The sequence below is a fragment of the Anas acuta genome, chromosome 2 (genome assembly GCF_963932015.1).
Source record: "Anas acuta chromosome 2, bAnaAcu1.1, whole genome shotgun sequence".
NCBI classification, from domain to species: domain Eukaryota; kingdom Metazoa; phylum Chordata; class Aves; order Anseriformes; family Anatidae; genus Anas; species Anas acuta.
In genome coordinates this window covers 74,500,475-74,515,437 of record NC_088980.1, presented here as the reverse complement: position 1 = coordinate 74,515,437, position 14,963 = coordinate 74,500,475, and positions in this window count along the sequence as shown.

Here is a 14,963-nt window from a genome sequence, read left to right as displayed (position 1 = left end):
TTTCTCTTTTTTTTACTTAAAATATTATGTGGATATCTCTATCTTATGTGTCATAAATATGCATTGTTATATTTGTGCATTGATTTCCTTTGTGAAAACTCACCATTTAAGAAAATATTCTGAAAGTTAAATGGTAACTTTTAAAATCAAATGTGCATACAAATTCTGTTTTTCTCAAAAGACAGGTTTATCTCCATTTTCCTTTCATGACTACATCTGGCTTTCTGTCCACACTCTAAGTAGAGAATCATCTGAAGCCATGCCTCTTTTGTGAAGTACCTGTTGAAGCTGGTATGTTTCTTTAACTGTGCTCCTCAAGTTGTCATGTCCCAGCTCACGTATTTTTCTGGAAGAGTAAGAGGACAAACATTTCATATGAAGTATCTTGCAAACAGGATGTATGAAACCAGGAAACTACATTGGGCTGTTACCCCTCTGATTTCTCCTCCCTTCCTCCCTCCCTTCCTTCCTCCCTCCCTTCCTTCCTTCCTCCCTCCTTTCTTCCTTCCTTCCTCTTAACATTGATTAACTGTTAACTAAATTCTCCATGTGTAAGAACCTCTAAGTTTCTTCAACTCATGGAGCATTTATAATTTGGAGTATTAATAAATATGTTAATAATACATTTAAATTAGGGGATCTGGACAGAACAAAATTTTCCTCAATAGTGCTACTGCTTCTCCACATCAGTCATCATATTTTCACTCAAGGGAATTCCTAATACAGTAAAAGGCAGTTCAGTACCTATCTCCAAATCAGGCTGGTAAGGTTTATCAGCAGGAAATAAATAAAGTATACAGAAGTAAAGTTTAATTGATGATAAATGTGATTTAACAATGTGGTAGCACAGAAAATGTTGCCCCAATTGCTGCATTCTGCTGTTTGCTGTTGTTGTTGCTGTTTTTTTCCTTAGTCTGTCTTATTTCCTTCTTTAAAGTTTGTTTTAAAGCTCTAGCAATACAAGAAAATAAATAAATAAATAAATAACCCTTCAAGCTTACAATAAGACAGTAATACTGATTATTACTTCTTGAATATTACCTCATGATTTCAGATACTCATTTCAAGCATTTTATCTTAAAGCAATTTGATTCTCTGTGGCATGTTGATGAATTACAAAAGCTGACATTCTTCATTAGAAGTCCAACAAAACCTTGAATTTCAGAGGCCTTTCATTTGCTTGGAAGGAAAAAATACCATAACAATTTTATTTATTATAGGTACAAACAAACATAATGTACCAATTTTGTGTTACTGTGTATTGGGAGTAGCTGTACGGAATAAAAGTAGGGTTCAAATTGATAGAAGATCACAAAATGTTCCGCTGCCATACTGTGCCGAGTTTTACTGAGCACTCTGCCATACTGTCAATTGTTAATGTATATGATTGTCATTAAGGAAAATAGAATTATTCCCAAAATAGTTTCTAACTAGAAAGTCTTTTTAAACAACTGAAGTCTGCTTTTTTTCGTTGTTTGTGTGTTTTTTTTTCTTTTGTCTTCTCTCATAGAGAAATGTCTGCTAGTCTGTCTTTTGCATTAATAATAATACAACTAGAATACATTGAAATAAAACACTGTAAATACTTTTTTTTTTTCCTCATTATTTTTAAGACAACAGGTAGAGTTTGCTACTTCAACAGAAAAAAAAAAAATCAAGTTAGACACTTCTACCTCTTTAGGGAAAAGAAGAAGAAAACAGATACATGAATTCATAGATGACAGTAAAATATCCATTTGTCCAATTACCAGTAGACTGTAGACTCATACTGGAATTTGGAACATGCTTACTCATACTTTTGTAACAATGTGAGTTTCAGAATTAGAAACTAATTCTGTTCAAAAGTTGTGTTTGACATAAAGAACTTCATCACTGAAATAGTTATGAAGTAGTTTTAATCACATGTAATTCATTTGGAATCCTTGCATCATAAATGTTTTGGAGCTGAGAAAAACCTATTGGCTGCTGTCAAATTTTAACTTATCTGCCCTGAATTTCACTATTACATTTCTCGCTATTCAATTTCAATATTTTATATGCAGGCCTGGTGGCAGAAAAACATCTCCCTCATCTTTAGGATGCCAGGCAACTTTAAGGACATTGAGAACAGCAATATCTAACACAGGGATGGGAAGCAAGAGGAAAGAGCTGGCACATCACATAATTGTGTATTTGGGGTAGGTTGTGGGCTAGGTGCTTTCATTTCTTGATAGACATGTCGGTTTGCAAAAAGAAAAATGTCACAGAAAGGAGGAGGAGATCATCATGCAGAGAAAGCTTGAAGTCTTAATAATATAAAGAAATTGGTTAACTAAGTCTAAAAGCTTTGTGGTGGACCAACTGCTCTTATCTAGTACACTCATTTGCAAGTGCAAAATGTAAAAAGAGTTAATCAAAAAGAAAAGGGGTGTTGGGCGTCTTCCTTTAACACTCTGCATGAAGTAAACAAGAAACAGTTGTTAACAGGTTTTCTGTGATCTGAGAGGTAGAAAAATCCGTTTAACAGCTTTATGTATATATGAGGGATATAGAAGTCCTCAGTGTTACTTATATTTTGTAAACAACTAGAAGAGTATAAACTATTGAAAGATTGAATTAATTAGGAATAAAAGCTAACAGAGAAAGGAGGAGTGAGGAACAGCAAGGGCAGCTAAAAGAGTGGGATTATTGTGGGACTGGCTAGTGAAGTACAGCAGGAATAAAGAATTAAAATATTTTAAATGTTACAAAAGACATAATCGGAAACAACTTGAACTGTGCCTACGTTGTCTACAGTAAATCAAAGAGTGAGTGAAGAAGAGATTGCAAAAAGGCAGGAAAGCCAGCTGCATGAGCAGTTTCCTCATCAGAGTGGAAGTCCACAAATATTTATGATTTAGTAATTCAATCTTAACCTGTTTATTCTCTTTATATTTTTAGTTTCTTTACTAAAATTTGTTTGTGAGTAAGGACTATTACTTCTATGAGCACAAGAAAGTTCAGTCCAATTTTGCCTGGATGTGTTTTGTTAGTGACTCCTTAAATTTGACCCTGGCCTATATTCCTGCCAAACAGCTTCTGCTAGATGTTTACAAATAAATATCCGTATATCTGATGGCATAGATTGCTTCCATATTTTCTTGCTGAAAAATATGGTAGTTGGCCATAAAGCATAGCAAAAAGAAAATAACTTTCAAATTTTGTGTAATATTGAACACATCAAAGTTATTCTAGCATCTTCAAATTATCCATTACATTCTGGATGCAAATGAATACATGTAGCTCTTTTCAATTTCACTGGAGCTTGACTCATTTAAGAAATGAGTATTATCCTGTGTACCAAATTTAGAGGCATTGGTGTAATGAATTGAATGCTAAACATGCATTGAATCCTGGGAATTTTTGCATGCCAAGTGCCTTTGAAAATAATTTTTGTGTATCTGAAGATGAAAGGTACATTTTTAAAAGAAGAAATTGATCTCCTGTCTAAAAATCCTATTCTAATAAAGGGATTAGTGGAATGTCTTGAATAATATAATAAATTATATACTAATCTTGATATTTATATCCAGCAAAACTCCCTATGTTATTTATTCTGTATGGTTTGAGCTGCTTCTATTTCCCTACTTGACTGCACTGTCACTAACTCACTCTGATATTCAAGGCTTTTGGCCCAAGTCCATTATCCTGTCCATATTCCTCTTTATAATGCAGCACTTTCAGAGGCAGCTATCTGCCAGCATTACTCACATTCATTCTGCACAGCACTTTGGCTCGCCATCAGCTGCAGACTAGGTCCCACATGGCTGCTCATTCTAGCCAAACATAGGTGTGGACCATTTGATGATACATAGCACAAGTCTGATTTTACTGAGATTTTGCACCTTTTCCATGTTGCTTTCTCATATATATATATATTTATTTATTTATTTTCCTCAGAGTAGTTACACAAAGACTAGTGAAGTTTTTGGACTTTTCTGAGCTTGCACAAATTCAGTTTCACTGTTCTGAGTTAGCACTTGGATTGTCATCACTTCCCTTCAAATTGAAATGTTTGATATTGCATTAAACTATGCAACTTTAAAAATTATAGCAGTCCAGCTAGGTGATTTTTCCTGGTGATGTGAATTACAATTATTTTATATATATATATATATATTTACTCATTTATTTTTAACGCTCATGCCCAAATTTTATGCATTAATTAGTTTATTTTTGAATATTGTTTCAACTGATTCTGTGTCATCTGTGTGTACTTATCCGTGCATACCTATGCTCACATTCATAGGTTTTACCCTCTAGTACATTGCATAAAGCTGAATTCTGGTAAAAATTCTGGTAAATAACTTTTCTTTTTTTTTTTTTTTTTTTTTTTTTTAAGAAAAAAAATATTAGTTTGACTTATTTGTGTACTCTGCATTTTTCTTTTTTTTTTTTTTTTTTGAGAGAGAGAGAGATCATGAAGGTACTTTTGAAGCAAAAAATGTTGAAGGATGAAAACATATAGGACAATGAAACTTACAACATAATATGCCATTAAACAAATGTGGCTTTGCCAGGGCTTCTTTGGTAGTGAAAGTGGTTTAAACATAATGACAGATCTGTATTTCTTTCTGGCACCTTGCCTACTGTTCTAAATTCTAAACACAGAACAGTTCCTATAGATACTTACTCAGTTTGGAGAATAACACTACCTGAAGGACAATTAAGTTTCTATGTGACAACCAACCCCCTTCTGTTATGTTCAGCAACCAACTCATCCCAAAGGATTTTAAGCATGAACTGAGCCTCTCGAAGCAAGGGGATACTACAGGATTTCAAGTGGAAGGGGAGGAAATTAATCCCATTAACTGCTCATTTCTGAAGTACCTGAGATGTTATCAGTACTTACTGAAAAATCCATTAGAATTCCAGATATAGAGTCCTCCGGATTTGTCTTCTGACACATAAAAGCAAAAAAGTTCCTAGCAGTAGGATTTGTTCATTTGTCACTACCATATATATATGGCTTGCATCATATGGCTAATATGATTATCAAGATCATTCTAACACTTAATTGACTGCAGTGTGAAATAGACACAATAGGCATGACATCGCATTTCTAGCACCTGCATTGTCTGTTTTTATTGATTTAAACACAGTTGGTTTGGTGCTTGCCTTCCACGTGCAATCCATGGAAGATGAAAGAATTGCAAGGTGTATAACTGACCACTTATACACAAATGCAGCCTTCTACATCTACCATAGATTCCGTATCCATCTGACTGAGAAATAGGCAGATGTTGCATATTTCAAATATATAGTCTCTTCCGTTACTTTTAAATTAGTGCCATTTTAGATTTAGGATGAAGTAGATGACTTGTTGCATTCTTTTTGTCCAATCCCGTTGTAGAATTACAATGAAATCAATAAGCAGTATTAACAAGAGCTAATCCTACAATTTGAGCTCTGCAATGCCAGGTTTTTGTCTTGCAGCTTAGAAGGCATATGCTTTCCATCCTGCTTTATAGCTACAGCAATTGAATTGCAGCTACAGTGAATCAATCCATGGTCTTAGGAAGAAAACCTGTTATGGAAACAAAAGACAGTAGGGATACTGAAGAGTGAGGAGTGCACAATGAAGCTTAGTACGGTTTAATGGCTTTTAAAAATGGTATTGGACGCATTCTGCAATGTAAAAAGAACAAGGAATATCTGTGTAATTGTCTTGAAATCCAGACTGAAAACTGGTTCTTTCAACTTCTGTCAGCAAAGACTGGGATATCAGAGATCATGACTATTACTGAAATATTTTCACTGGCATGATAAACTTGAACTTTGGACCCATCTATGTGAGAACAAAAAATGCAATAGAACAGTCTTTTTTTTTTATTTTATTTTTTTTATTATTTTCTTTTTTTTTTTTTTGTTTAATTTTGGTTGTTTTTTATTTCCTTGTTCTTTGAATTTCAAAAATATCAGTCACAGTGATGTCACGATAATCTTCCTGTACCTTTTGCTATAGATTTCCAATCTCCAAAATGCACAATAATAGAAAATCAATGCATTACAATATCAATTCCCTTAAAATAGTATGAATGGATGCAAAAAGTCTTTGTAATTTTTGCATTCCTCTTCTCCTTCACCCTCACAAAAAGGAGAGGAACTTTAGAAAGGAAAAGCTCTTTAAGTTTATTTATTTTTGTACTTGGGGACATGGAAAAATACATTTCCATCTGTCATGCTTGTTTGAAAATCTTCATAAAAGTCATGTTCATTTACACTGAAACCTTTCCAAAAGAGAACCTCACTTCAAATAAATCCTTCTCTACTTAAAAACAACAACAACAACAACAACAAAATAAATAAAATAAAATAAAACCCTACATTAATTGATATCCTAAAAGACCGTATGCTTTAAATTATCTGATTATTAAATTAATAATTGTACTGGGTCTGGCTGGAATGTTAACTTTCCCTGCAGCAGCCCATACAGTGCTGTACTGTGCACTTGTAGTTGGAACAGCAGTGTTATCACACCAGTGTTGTTTCTCCTGCTGAGCAGTGCTGGCACAGCATCGGGCCTCTCTCTAACCCTCCTAGGGGGTGGGCAAAAAGTGAGAAGAGAAACATCACCAGGGCAGCTGACCTAAACCAACCAAAGGGATATTCCATGCCATGTGGTGTCACACTCAGCAATAAAAGGTGGAAACAGGAAGAAGAGGGGAGGGGTGGGCTCTCGTTGTGAAAATGTTGGTCCTCCTCCCGAACACCGGCTACATGCGTTGAGGATCTGCTTCAATTACGTGGTCAATCATTGCTCATTTGTGGGAAGTAGAGAGTAATTTCTTTCCTCTGCACTTCCACATAGCCTTCATTTGTTTTATTTGTTTTTCTCCTTTTTTTTTTTTTTTTATTTTCCCTTTCCCCCTCCCTTTTCCCCTTTCCCTTTTTATTTTCCTTTAGTTAAATTGTTTAGTTCATAATAATCTTTAATTACTATTATTTCCCTTTAATTAAATTAACCTTATCTCATCCCATGAGTTGTTCTTCTCCCCCTCCTCATCTAAAAGAGGGGGAGTGAGAGAGCGGTTGTGGTGTTCAGCTGCCCAGCACGGTAAAACCACCACAATAATCTGTCTCTGTGTTCCTCTATGTTCATTGCTCATAAAACCATCCCTTTTATAAAGACATGAAACAGTACAGAAATGCATTTTCAAACTTGGATTAAAATTCAGTATACATGGCTTTTATAACAGGATTTGATTGGCTTATAAAGGTACACAGTGTCTGTGCTTCAGTGGAAAAAAAAAGCTTTTTGGTAATTTAAAGTCTTTCTATCAATGCTTGATAACATTAATATTCTGTAATGAAAATTGATTTTGTTTATGTACAGTCATAATGGGTCTGGCTGCATAATTACTATGTGCTGACTGGTAGTTATTAATTAATTATTATATTTTCTTCTATAATTTATTTACCAGAAAAATACAACTCTGAGGCAACATCTGTTTTCCAGTGAAGTCCTGCTTTGACTTAATTTTACAGCTGAGCAGGAAGAACACAGAGTTTGAGTAACTTGCCCAAGGTCACCAAGACTACAATCGGCCTTGATTAGAGCCGAGTGCAAATTATTTTTCAGTCTCTTGTTCGAGTTAGCAAAGCTGATGTGTTCTTAGTCCTCAACAGATGCTGTTGAAGTTACCCAGAGAGAACAATCTTGAATCACACTAAACCCTTCCTATACATAGCAGCCAGGCAGGCAAAAAGTCTCAGAGGCTTTCCTTAGACTTCTCTGAAACCTTTAGTCTGAAAGAAGAGCATTTAAAATGTAAGGAGATAAAGAACTTAAATTTCACATTCCCATTGGCTTTTGTGTGTCTGTGTGTGCGCGTATGAAGAGGTGTGTGATAATGCTAATGCCTGTGACACAGTGTAGTAGAATCAGAATGGTTTGCATTGGAATGGACCTTAAAGACCATCTCATTCTAACACCCCTCCCCACCCCATCCCATCCTCCCCTCCCCCCCCCCCCCATGGGCAGGGACACCTCCCAGCAGACCAGCTTGCCCATCCAACGTGGCCTCCAACACCTCCAGGGATGGGGCATCCACAGCTTCTCTGGGCAACCTGTTGCAGTACCTCATCACCCATGTCATGGTGGACTAAAATCAATCAGGTGGCTGCAGGTTTAGAGTTGGTACTATCTAGTCTGCTTCTCTGATGAATGTCCCCACCAATAAGGCAGACATACCTACTATAATACTGGATCAGTTCCTGACACAGCACGGTTTTCAACTAGGTTTGTTACAATGGACCAAAATCCTTTATTTTTACCTTGATGTGTCAGGCTAAAGATAGTAGAGAATCAGCGGTGTATCCATGAGGAGATTGAATGTTCTGGTTTCAGCTGTGACAATTCTCATCTGAGGCAAAAATTGGATAGAAGTGGTAATAGCTTGAGCTATTTCTTATATAGTCAACCTTTAGGTCTGAATCTTAATTTGGAAGATTGTCTCTCTGGTTTTAAGTGTCTCCTGCAAAGACACCTCCTGACTCATCTTGCCAATCAAACATTGCCAGACTCCTTCAGTGCAGAACACTCCCCAAGTGACGTGTTTGCCTGTGGAAGCTGGAGTACACAGATCACGCTGTTCCCCTAACCTGCTTCTGTAAAGGGACAGGTGTGCTGGCTGCACAGACTCCAAAGGATCAGATTAGGTTAATGGGACAGATTGTGTTGGCTTGCTCTGTGTACATCATTTAAACCCAGTCGATCTGTCTGAAACAGGGAGGTTGGTCTGTGTGACTTCTACACTTCCAGACTTCTACTTTGATCCTCTCCCATTCCTCCTTCTGAAGTTTGTCACCATGAGAACCAGCATGGGAGACTCTTGGGATCAGAACCAGAATAATCATTAAATATTCTGATTATCTAGTCCTATGAGACAGTAATGTTTTTACAAGGGAAAGGTGCTGAGTTCTGCCAGTACAGTGCAACCTAAAATGTCTGTGCAATGCTCAATTGCATTTAGGTGTCTGTAGAGTCTGGTGATTGAGTTAATCACCTGACTTCTTAAAGACTTAAATTTTATTTCTGCCTAAGCAGGAATTTCCACTACAGTTTTACCACAAGGCATAGTGTATTTATGTAATAAAAAATACCATGGCATGGTATCTGTATTCTCTCTTCCCACGTGTTTGCTAAAGAGAGCTTTCTTTTTTTTTTCTCATCCTGTTAAAGGAAAGCATATTGTAGAACATACTTTCCTACATACAGAAAGAATATTCTCCCCATTCCCTTCCTTCTGATGTCTGGAAAGCTATAGCATGTATCACCTCTATTGTCTGATTTTAATATTCTCAGAGCACCAGGCAACCATTTGTATATATGTAGTGATTTGAAAATCAGGTATGGAGGCTTTATAAATATATATATATATACATGTATATATCACAGAATCACAGAATTGTCTAGGTTGGAAGAGACCTCAAGATCATTGAGTCCAACCTCTGACCTAACACTAACAAGTCCTCCACTAAACCATATCCCTAAGCTCTACATCTAAACATCTTTTAAACACCTCCAGGGATGGTGACTCCACCACTTCCCTGGGCAGCCCATTCCAATGCCTAAAAAAAACATCTCAGTAAAAAAGTTCTTCCTAATATCCAACCTAAAACACCCCTGGCACAACTTTAGCCCATTCCCCCTCGTCCTGTCACCAGGTAAATGGGAGAACAGACCAACCCCCACCTCGCTACAGCCTCCTTTAAGGTATCTGTAGAGAGCAATAAGGTCACCCCTTAGCTTCCTCTTCTCCAGGCTGAACAAGCCCAGCTCCCTCAGAAACTCCTCATAAGACTTGTTCTCCAGACCCCTCACCAGCTTTGTCGCCCTTTAGTGGACTCGCTCGAGCACCTCCATGTCCTTCTTGTAGTGAGGGGCCCAAAACTGAACACAGTACTTGAGGTGCGGCCTCACCAGAGCCGAGTACAGGGGGACGATCACTTCCCTAGCCCTGCTGGTCACAGTGTTTCTGATACAAGCCAGGATGCTGTTGGCCTTCTTAGCCACCTGAGCACACTGCTGGCTCATATTCAGCCGACTATCAACCAATACTCCCAGGTTCTTCTCTGCCAGGCAGCTCTCCAACCACTCATCTCCCAGCCTGTAGCTCTGCTTGAGGTTATTGCACCCCAGGTGCAGGACCCAACACTTGGCCTTGCTGAACTTCATGCAGTTGACCTCAGCCCATTGGTCCAGCCTATCCAGATCCTCCTGCAGAGCCTTCCTACCCTCAAGCAGATCGACACACGCACCTAACTTGGTGTCATCTGCAAACTTACTGAGGGTGCCCTCAATGCCCTCGTCCAGATCATCGATGAAGATATTAAAGAGGACTGGCCCCAGCACCGAGCCCTGGGGGATGCCACCAGTGACTGGCCTCCAACTGGATTTGACTCCATTCATCACGACTCTTTGGGCCTGGCTATCCAGCCAGTTTCTAACCCAACGAAGCGTGCGCCAGTCCAAGCCAAGAGCAGCCAGTTTCTTGAGGAGAATGCTGTGGGAAACGGTGTCAAAAGCCTTGCTGAATTCAAGGTAGACCACATCCACAGCCTTTCCCTCATCCACCCAGCGCGTCACTTTGTCATAGAAGGAGATTAGGTTCGTCAAGCAGGACCTGCCTTTCATAAACCCATGCTGAGTGGGCCTGATCGCCTGCTTGCCCTGCAAGTGCTGCGTGATGACTCTCAAGAGGATCTGCTCCATGAGCTTCCCTGGTACTGAGGTCAAACTGACCGGCCTGTAGTTCCCCGGGTCTGCCCTCTGGCCCTTCTTGTAGATGGGCATCACGTTTGCTAGCCGCCAGTCAACTGGGACCTCCCCCAGCAGCCAGGACTGCTGATAAATGATGGATAGTGGCTTGGCCAGCTCCTCCACCAATTCTCTCAGTACCCTCGGGTGGATCCCATCTGGCCCCATCGACTTGCGTACATCCAAGTGCCGTAGCAGGTCGCCAACCATTTCCTCATGGATAGTGAGGGCCACATCCTGCTCCCCATCCCCTTCCACCAGCTCAGGGTACTGGGTATCCAGAGAACAACCGGTTTTGCTGCTAAAGACTGAGGCGAAGAAGGCATTAAGCACCTCCGCCTTTTCCTCATCTTTTGTAAGTTCCCCCCTGCATCCAGTAAATTATGAAGACTCTCCCTAGTCCTCCATTTTGCATTGATGTATATATTTTATACAGGGCAATGTATTAATGGCAATAAAAATAATAATAATAATAAATAACTTGCAAAACAAATGGATTAACTGACATAAAGACAGAATACTTACCCAATAAAAAAGATTCTAAACAAAAATAGATTTTAGAACCATTTAGAGTTACAGAAATTCATTGGAGATATAAGCATGATATTCTTATCTTGAAGAGAGAACTGAATACAAATTAATTTGGAATAATTAATATACTAAAGTAAATGTTTACAGGAGTACCAAGGTAGTAGATTTTAGGAGTGTGCCTTAAAATATAGTGAGAAACCAATAAAAATGGGTAGTTGGAAGAAGTACAGTAAGCGGTCAGTGGATATGGGTTCCTGAGGCTCAAAGGAAACACTGCGAATAATTCTTAAAACCTATTTCCCACTATAGAAGAGAGGTGGTCTCAATAACAATGGTTATCGCACCAGTGCTTTGGAGAATGACTGCATAAAAGAAATAAAGTATTTTTCTGTTTAGGATGATGACCTAAGTTTTCAGCTTAATGTCCATATTTTAATATTTGACTGGTTAATAAATGAAGACTTATTTGAAAAAATCATGTATTTCTGTGGCTAGGACTATCATATGGAAGAAAAGCTAAAAGATACTGCTGAGCACGCTATTAATACTAAGTCAGGGCTATACAAACAAAGATCAGAAAAACAGAAACTAAATTGGTTCAGCATAGCATATCTCTCTTTGACTGAAAAAAACATGACTTACACAAAAGATAATTCATGGTAACTCTTTGGTTGGAATGACAGTGATTGGTATCAGAGGCTGAGAAACAAAGAGATGTTCCTGTGAGCAACCTGAGTTGAAAGTTTGGCTGATCATTTAATAACACAGAGAGGTGAGTTATCTTTCACTTCTTTGAAGTATCTGCTTGAAAGACTCAATAATCTCCCATACAAGAGGCCTGAAATAAAATTAAATATAGCTAGCCCTTGGAAAATGCTACTACCAAAAAAGTTCCAGATGAAGGAGTATACAAAATATGATTTTGTTATATGGTTCAGAAAAAATAAAAATAAAAACAACAACAACAGAAACAAACAAACAAACAAAAAGCAGACACTGCTTTTTCCAAATCCATTGAAAGATTCAAGGCAGCAAAAATTTCAAAAATCTGCTCGGTAATTGAGTGAGTGACTTGTGAGGGAACGTTTTACAAAACATAATTAATTTTAAAAAGAAAAAAATGTGTTTTTTGTTTGTTTGTTTGTTTGCTTGCTTTTGTTTTTATTTTTTCTCAGAGTGTTAACTCCAAGGAGTAAGGAAATTTATCTAGTGTAAAACTTGAAGAAAGAAGTAGGCACAATAAAATTAGTAATGAGGAAACAGTGAGTGCTGTGAGAAAAATTGTCACAGCAGTAGAATGCTTGGAGTAGTCTCCAGAGGCATTCATTGGGAGGTTAAAAATTAAAAATGCTAAGAAAACATATTTTTGGGAATCATACCTCCATTTGCAGAAATCAGTAATCTAGAATGGTCTTTTTGTAGCTTATCATACAGGTGCACTGGAACAAACTGGAAGCAATAGAAAAAGCATGCTACATACTATAAATCCTTTATAATGACTTCCATATCCCATCATTTACTTCTGCCACTTGAAGAAAAAACAAACAAACAAACAAACAAAATGAGGGTCAGACTTTGTTTTGTATTGGTGAGGTGTGGAGAAAAGTTGCTATGAAAAATTAGATGGAGCTTTTATAGATAGAGATTTTATATGGTTCCTCCATGGGAATTTGGTTCCTCAGTTACTAGGGTTCCATTCTTGGCATACCTGGTGTAGGAGGATGCATTTAAAGTGAATCTCTAAAATAAGTAAATTCCCAGAATTGCAGAATAACTTTAAGGTCCATCATTTTTTGAACTCTATGGAATTTATCCAGATTTTGAATTGTGGACTCCAGGCAAGACTTCTTCCAAATTTTATTTTTAAACTTACTCTTCTAAATCTTTATTTAAGGATTAAGAGTAAGTGTCCCTTTGTTCTTTACCAAAACTTGAGAAAAAAAAAAATCAGATACTTTGATACAAAAAAAAAAGTAGATGCTATACTTCTGATAATCTTAACTTCACTTATTTGGTATGAATTCAAGAGGCTAATGTCAGACAGCCCCATCCTCTGCTCAATAGCCATGGTGCATTTCAGCTGTAGTCATGGGAGCTGAGCCAGTTTATACTGGCTGGGGGACTCTGTCCCCAGCTACTGGAACTATTTCCTTAAGATAAAGCTTACGTGTTTGTTTGATTTTTGTTTGTTTGCTTGTTTTTTTGTCACTGCTGTTTTTTGTTTTGTTTTTCTTTTTCTAGTTGCAAACTGTTACAGAATGCATGCTAAATAAAACAAGCCTCGGATCCAAAGTATTTTATTTTTCCTTTATCTAACCTGATTGGTTATAGAGCTGAGAATCCAAGGGTGAGATCTCCCAATCCGTTGGGTATGTGTACAAAAGGGATGTTGCAGTTCAATATCAGGGTTGTTTTTAAACTGCTAGAGCCAAGCAGATTGCCATTTAAATCCAGGCATTCAGCTGCTGCTACTGACTACTGTCATTAATGCTGTAGCTTTGAGCACTATTTCACTGCTGCAAACATTTCTTAAATTAGTTTTCCTCCCTTCTGCTGTGTTCTTGTAAAAACAACACCAGTGGGTTTTATTGGGAGCTTTGAAAGCAACTGGCCTCCATGGCATTTATTAGTGGCAGAAAGCAACAGACTTTTGTGGGCTCCTACAGAGAAGTTAAATAGCTTCAAACATTTTCTATCAGCTTAAAGCACTGTGCTCGATGGTGCAAGCACACTTTGCTTCCTTTGCCTTACCATCACCCTGGGATATTCATTCTGAAAATAGATTTGAATGAACTTGAAAATTCAAGATAAGCTCAATTGCCGATCTGTCCCCTAAACTGCCGATCTGCAGCCCCTAAAAACAAACAAACAAACAAACAAATAAATAAATAAATAAAGTGACAACTCAGAAAAGCAAGCTGTTTGGTACACTTCATGCCTTGCTTAGTGTTTGCTATCTTGTCAACTATCAATATTTATGTTCAGTGGGGGAAACCTAGCCAAATGAGAGGACGTAAGAGGGTACTGCTGAAATCAAAACCCTGCCACAAGTCACAGTTGGGCTTGACTTTTGTTTCATTAAAAAATTAATTGGAACCAAACTGTGCAGTCACAAAGCTCATCAGTGGTTCCCGTTCACAATGTTAAAGAATCAGATGTTCAAACATAGCAAATTAGTGAGGAGCATGTTTACACTCTGCTCCCTTATTACTGAAAATGATTATTTGATAAACAAAGAGGAACAGCCAGGAAGAAATGCCAGCATTTGTTGACAGATTTATTGTGCCTTGGTGACTGCACCTTATACCACTGGGTGAAACAGGAATGGTGCTTCAATGAGTACTCTTGAAGAACTGATAAATAAAAGAGAGCAGCCAGCTGCCTGTGAGTTCCAAATAAACCTCAGAGCAGAAACAGTACAGGACTTTGACTTCATGCAATACTGACAGCACTGTTCTAAACCAATGATTTTAAAACACGTGCATAGAAGGGAAACTTGTTTGCAACATGCAGAAGAATCTCAGAGGCCAATATACTTAGGATATTTACTGTGTTCAGGGTATGTTCTTTGTCATGTTGAATGTCTTACTACTCATAGGTAGATAGCAGATGTTTTTGCTTTCATTTCAGTGGAAGCTGTATAATACTGCTG